This window comes from Echeneis naucrates, chromosome 22 (genome assembly GCF_900963305.1).
Source record: "Echeneis naucrates chromosome 22, fEcheNa1.1, whole genome shotgun sequence".
Lineage (NCBI taxonomy): Eukaryota > Metazoa > Chordata > Actinopteri > Carangiformes > Echeneidae > Echeneis > Echeneis naucrates.
The window spans coordinates 16,136,151-16,143,355 of NC_042532.1; positions in this window are offsets into that span (position 1 = coordinate 16,136,151).

A 7,205-nucleotide genomic window follows, 5' to 3' on the forward strand; every position below is an offset into this window, starting at 1 on the left:
GGGCCAGCTCAGCTCTTGGCTTTTTATCTCTCTCTCAGAACCCTCGTCATGAATAAACATTGACTGAATAAAAATTACCCAAAATGAAAATAACTGAGTGGAATTTGGAGGAGGCGGGTGCAAATCCACAGCAGGGGGGGAGAGGGTGATGAGAAAGTGAATGGATAAGGGAGGGAGGGAGTGGAAGGAGACTCAAAGTATTGAGGGAGGGAGCTGAAAGGCAGCTCGAGGCCTGGAGTATAAAGACTTCCCTCCATCCTGGAATGCCCCTCGGTGCGCCAGGCCAGAAAACCGCCAAGACATTTCACTTTCTTTTTATTTTCTCACTTCGTCTTTTCACCGATTCACCTGCTTTCGTCTTTGTCTTTCTCTGTACGCTTTGTAATGTCAGTCGTGCCTCTGTGGGCTACTGTGGATTGTTTTGTATTCTCAGTCATACCCTGCTGTGCCCGTGTGTCTACGTATGTGGGTGTGTGGGAGCTGGAGATAGTTCTTGCCTTTTTCTTTTTGTTGCACTTCCATTGCTCTGTTTTGTAATGAGCTGTTTTGTTGGAGTACATCTAAAGCTAATGTTTCTCTCTATCTCTTTTCACCTCATCTAATTCTCCGTTTTCCCTCATCTTTCACTTGTCCTTCCTCCTCACCCTTCTCCCCCCCACCGCCTTACTTCTTTTCTTCTTTACTTTTTTTCCTCTTTGTACTTTCCTCCACAGTGGCACTGAACTAGACGTGAATAATAAGAGGCATGCACTTCTGAATGTGCACACAAATGAACACACGCCTCAAAACTCCACACGGGGATAATGAGGGTCATGCAATTGCGACGGAAATATGTGTGTGTGGATGTGTCAGCCTTTTGCTATGAGGCGGCATCATTAGTTGGACATCGACTGTCACTGTCCCATTGCTGAGTCTGCCCACACACACACACACACACACACACTACCTTCTCCCTCTGACTTTCTCATACATACCGTCACTAAGACTCCCCCCTCCCCTTTTTTTTTCTTTTTGCTCAATCAAATTGGCATCAGATGTGACAATGTGTGAATAGGTTGCTGTAATGCAGGTCAGTGAATACCGTTGTGCAGCCAGCGATCCATTCAGAAGCTCAACTGGGAGTCACTGTGAAGTGGCAGCTCTTGCACCCCCTCTGAATCACTGTGTACTTTCCTGTTGTCTTTTCGCTCTTCCTCTAATTCATCACTTCTGTGGATCCCTCCTCAACTGTACTTAATCTCACTTTTGTTCCTGCTACATCTAGCCTTTGTTTTCTCCTTTTGTTTTTCGCCTCCGTGTTTTTTTATTCCTTCCTCGTCTCTCCTTAATTTCATTCCTTTCATTTCCATCCTCCTCTTTAATCTCTCCCATGCATTCACCTGATTCCTCCTTTCACCAGACATCCATCTTGTTTAGTTTAGTCCTGCTCACTCCCTTATCGTCCTCCTTCTCCTCCGTACCTTTTCACTGGTTTTGTTCCTCTTCTCCCTGCTTGTGTTTGGTTTCTCCTTCTCCTCCTATCTGTAGCTCATTGTTCTGTATCATGCTTTGATCCAGGCCTTTGACCTGTAATCATCAACCACTACTCCTGACATAATACGTAAATGCGCGATGACAACCAGGTTAGAAAATACATTTAGACACAGTTGGATACGTTCAGTCTTTGTCTCTGCTCCTCTGCTTGTAGCTGATATGGATGGATCACAGGCACGTTAAAGATGAGTATAGTGCCAAAACAGAAGCACTCTAATTTACTCATTAAGTTGGTGCTCCCAGACCGACTGATTTAGAGTGGATTAAAGATGGGACTATCTTTTTTTTTGTCTTACCAAATTGCTTGCCGCTTTGGAGCTTACTTAAGGAAGCTATGAGCATGTGTGTGTTTGAAGATTTGATGAAGCATACTATTTGATTGTGACATTGTAATATGCATTAGTGCAGACTTGGGTAAATGTTAGTGTTTGTGTGTGTGTTTAATAATATCCCACAGCATCTTAACTGCGGGGATGTGAGAGCTGAAACTGGGTCAGACGGTTGTGAGAGAGCGTGATCCCTCCACAGGAAACTCTAATACATCCGACAGATATTTCTGGCGGCCGAGATGTTTAAGAATTTGAGATGTATGGGAGGAGAGGTAAAACAGAGCAGGGGGACAGAAGTGTTTGACTGACCTATGAGGAAACAGGACGCATATGTGCATACACGTACACGAGTTTAGATGCGAGGCTTCCCAGCAAGTGCATGAAAAGGTCACACATACACAAAAACATGCATTCACATACAAAGCTTCTCCTGTTCACATGCACACACACAATTCCAGAGCTGATTAGTCTGGTCAGATAACTGTGTCAGTGTGTTACTACCCATTGCTGGGCCTGCAGGGTATTGAAGGCATGCACTGTACAGCCTTACTCATGCATGTAAGGCCACAGCCGCATCAGCCCACTCATGCTCAAATACACAGCACTGTTACCCCCTCAGTGTCTTTACAAGTACACAAATAGCGCAAGGGCAAAAGCCATGGGAGAGGGCGTAAAGTCTTCAACACAATTCTGTATCTGCAGAAAGATGTTTGTACTCGTACAGTGTTTTAGAGGATGCGCCGCTCTGTATGTTGGGTTGTGTAAGGGTTTATGTTTCTTAGCGTGTCTGTGAATTTCGAATTTCGATTTCTTCTTTGCCATCTCCAAAATCCTCAGAGGAAAGCACGAGGAGACAGCTGAACAGATGTATCAAGTATAATTGGAGAAGCAGAGTGAGAAGACTGAATGACTTGCATACAGTATCCGCTCATCTGAGTTTCTTCAAGCTGTCACATGAAAAACTTCCATCCTCGCAAAAGAAAAAGTGTTGTTTACATTTCGATCTTTTTGTGTACTACAGCCCATTTTTATGAGTTTCATGAAATTGGAAAATTGGCTCATCACAATGATCATCATCTACCTTATAGCATTAATTAGCAAATATTAGCATGCTAATATTCAAAGCTAAGATACGAAACATCCATCCATCTTCATCCATTTATTGGGGGTCGGGTGGCGGGGATACTAAACACGATAAACATTATATCTGCTTAACATGTGCACAGCATTTACCAACCAGCTAATGTTAGCATTAAGCTGAAAAATGGTAGCATGGCTCTGGACTCTTTTAGGTAAAAAAAACAAAACAAAAAAAAAAAAACATGGAACATGTTAAGACCATCTACAGAGTCAGTTTGAATCTGAAACTGAAAGTTGGTCAGAAATGTACTACCATTGCAATTCTGGTCACACACGCGCGCAAATAAAACAAAATGAATACGTTTAGATTTTTTTTAAAAATAGTCCTAGACCTTTGAGTAGAGAGCGGCTTTGAAAACAAAGCTACTGACTTGGTAAAGTCACCTTCCTAGAAAAATGTCAGCCTTAGCCCCCAGTTGTGTCGCTGACTAGACAGCTGACTGGCACATTAAGGCTGGTTATGATTTGGGATTCAGAAAGACTCACTGAGAAGTCTGTGTCTGGTGGGTCGACAAATGACAAGATTTCTGACATAAGCCCCTATGAGACTAAAATTTAATTTACGGTGGATGGAAATTCTAATAACCATTATATCATAGGAATACGAACCATCCTGTTGGTTTGCTTTTCGTAATTGGTGTAGACCTTCAAGAGGGCAGTTAAACAGGGCTTCTTCAACCATTTCACCGATGAACCTGGGCAAAGAATGAACTCTGCAGTCAATCCCTGTGTAAACGTCATGATGATGAATATTTCATTTTAAGGAAAATAATCCCCTACATTGATTGGGATGGAAGTAACGCCGCCAATTTCAATTGTAATCCCTCATTCAAGAAACTGAGAGCTGGGGGAAAATTGGGATTTAAGCTCAGAAGCCACAAAAACCCCTTCCTCCATGTGTAACGGTTCTCAAAGAGGGATGGCAGCAGGTAGTAGTGGACTCAGGTAAAATGAACAAATCTTTGTTCAAGTCATTCATTCATTTCGTTCTTACTTAATTGCAGAGCGCTCCGCCCATCATTAAAAAAAAAATTCTCATTCTGTGATGGCAGTTCACTTTAGCCTACCTGCTCACTGAAGACTTCGTTCCAACGGAAAGGCAAATTAAGCCTCCATCCCGTAGCTAGAGAGCTAACATTAACGTCAGATAGCTCTCCTCACCTGTAATAACAACGTTGGTCATGTTGTTGCTATAACGTGAATAATGAAGGAAAGACCCGAAGAATCATAGTTATGAGTCGTGAACGAATCACTCTTTTCTACACCGAGTCTGCGCAGCGGCCATGAGACAAGTGAACGAGAGACTCAGGAACTGAAGACCCTGTTTTTTGAGTCGCGAGCCTAGGTAGGTAGAATGATAGTGACAACGTGAGTAAGGACAAAAGGCTTTTGTGCTGTTCTGCGGTGGTAAATCCAGTGGACAGCCACTCTCGCCGTCTCACACACACACACACCTAGGCATATATGTGGACACACAGTCACAAAAATAGATGCTTGCAAACAAACAGCTCAGTCCACATTTTCTGTTGCTTCCTGCTGTCTCTTTCTCTCTCACTCACACACACATACACACTTGTTGTTGCTGTAATTTCTGGGCCACCAAGGAAAGCGAGAGAGAGAGAGAGAGAGAGAGAGAGAGAGAGAGAGAGAGAGAGAGAGAGAGAGAGAGAGAAAGGGGGAGCGAGCAAGTTGTTGGCTTGCTGAGTGTGAGTCATGGACAGCCTGACTGTCCTCAGGCCTCGGTACACCATCTGCACCCCCACCGCTTCTCCGGCCTCATCACACAGCTCAGCGCTCCGCAGCCCTGGACGGACTCACACACCCACATGCATGCTGAAACAAACACTCCAATAGAAGCAAGAAAGATGACATATCTGAATGGAAAGATGGCCTATCTGCACCTGGACCGTGCACTCATTTTATGCACATGCTATTCGTATCTGCACAATCATCCACCTTAATGCACGCAAACTTATTTAAATCTGAATAAAAGAAACCATTTTTTGGATTCAAAAGACAATATTCATTATGCGCGAAGAAGTAAGCGCGGTTCTTTCCACACAAATTTTGGTCTCAGCCAACGTTTGCTGCTTCCCCCTGCAGGCCATGTAGGGATTGACCAACATTCCAGCAGAATTCATTATGGAAACCGAACACTAGCCCGCAGAAAAAAGAGCCGGTGTTGTATGTGTTACAGTACAGTACGGCCCGGGAATCAATGGAGAAGATGATTTCCGTTCCGAGTGGTGGTAAAGCTGCTCTAGCAATGACCCCATACATCAGCCTGCTGCAGCACATTTAACACAAGATGAATCCTCAGTTAAGATCTTTTTCTTTTTTTTTTTTATTCAACGAGGTTAATAATATTACACGTCACCACAGATAGAAAAATTTGCCCATAAAAAGGACGACAGAATAATAACAGTATTAATAATAGTAGGTCATATCAAGTATTTTTACAGTCAAAATGGGAGAAAGTAGTACGATAATCATCACCAGCACTGAAAAATGCAGCATGTCTGTCTATCAAAAGGAAAAGTGCAGACTTGAAGCACGTAAGTAAAAAAAAAACAACAAAAACATACACACTCATACACACATGCAGCACAAACTGACAAGCAACATTATCTACCAGCTCCCCATCAAAGGAGCTCCACTACAAATACAACTTGTTCCATTTAATGCAGCCTCTTCCTGGCATAACTCTACAAAACTGGTTTACGTATCTTTCAGATATGGTGGTCCATCTGCGTCAGTCTGTGAGTCTGTATCTTCCATCAGAATATAATCTGAAATAAATCACTTCTCCTCGCTGAAAAACCCGGATGTAAGAAGTGATATGTACCAAATGACGACTTTATACAGAGTATAGATACACATAAGAGGCAGGGGTGAGCAGGAAGAACACACACTTCCTTGTGGCTATCAGCGGAGAGTGTTTCTTGGGTCTGTAGCAGCTTTTTTTTTTTAACTGTGGTAGCTCTTCAAAATAAACCATTCAATTTAATTTACAGTTAATCAGAGCTCATTTTGACTGAAGATGTCAGAAAATAGTGAAAGTTGATCACAATTTTTCAGCGACAGCAGCAAACTATTACGTTTAAGAGGCTCAATTCCCTAAATACTTTGCCTTTTAATTTGATGAATAACTCATGAGTTGTGAGCCGTTATCAGCTTTCAAAAGTGTTATTTCATTTTCTATTAAGTAATTATTTTGGAGCCAATATTTTCAGCTGATGAAATGAAACTTGATTTATTTATTTATTTAGGTTCAGTCCATTCTTGACTTTCGAAGCAGCAGTTGCCAAAAGTGAGTTTCAACTGTGCCGAAGATGGACTACATTACTCCTCATCAGATTGAATTTGCTCATTTGTTGAGCAACTGAGCAAAAATGATTTTCTAGTGACGACCTTGTGTTGCCGTTTGAAAGCTGCAAAAAAAACAAAAAAGCAAAGCTTCCCTTATGAAACAAAAAAGATGAACCTATAGGTCTTGGTATCACTTTCTAATGGGAAATACTCATTTTGACACTTGCCCTCTGATAGATCCCTGAGGACCGCGCAAAGAATCAGCTGATACAGGAAATGGATAGGTAGATGAAGAGAGCTCTAATCCATAAAATAAACTGCTAGATAATCAATTAACGTTTTACAACCTGGCACAAACGACCCACCTAAAATCCTAAAAAAATAAAATAAAAAAAATGTTATAAATAACTATCTAAACCTCTTAAAGACATTACATCATTAGCAAGTGGTACCAAAATAAGGTGTATAAACACACTGGTAGGACCAAAGGCCAGTTAGCCAGTTAGCTCGAGCCAGTGGGCATGTTGGTCGTGACGGCTTTCCATCACCATTACGATTGGCCAAAAGGCCAAATGTCGAGGATGACAGAGGGAGGAGTGTGCTAGCCTAGTTTTTAGTAATCTCCTTAGCGCTGCTTGCAGCTTGGTGGCAGGTTTGCACAACCACCGAAAAGACGGACAGACTGGCTGCCTGGCTCGTCGTGGCGCGCTGCCCAGCTGCTTTCTTTACTTGAGGAAAATTTCTCTCTTCCTTCCCAATGCGTCCCATGTTTACAACAGTAATCCACTCTCTGACGTCCGCATAGGAGTGCCCAACTGTGCGTGATCCTCCTTATGGCCCCCCTCCTCCTCCTCCTCACACTCCATCCTGAAGCATCACTCCCGAAGCTGCCTC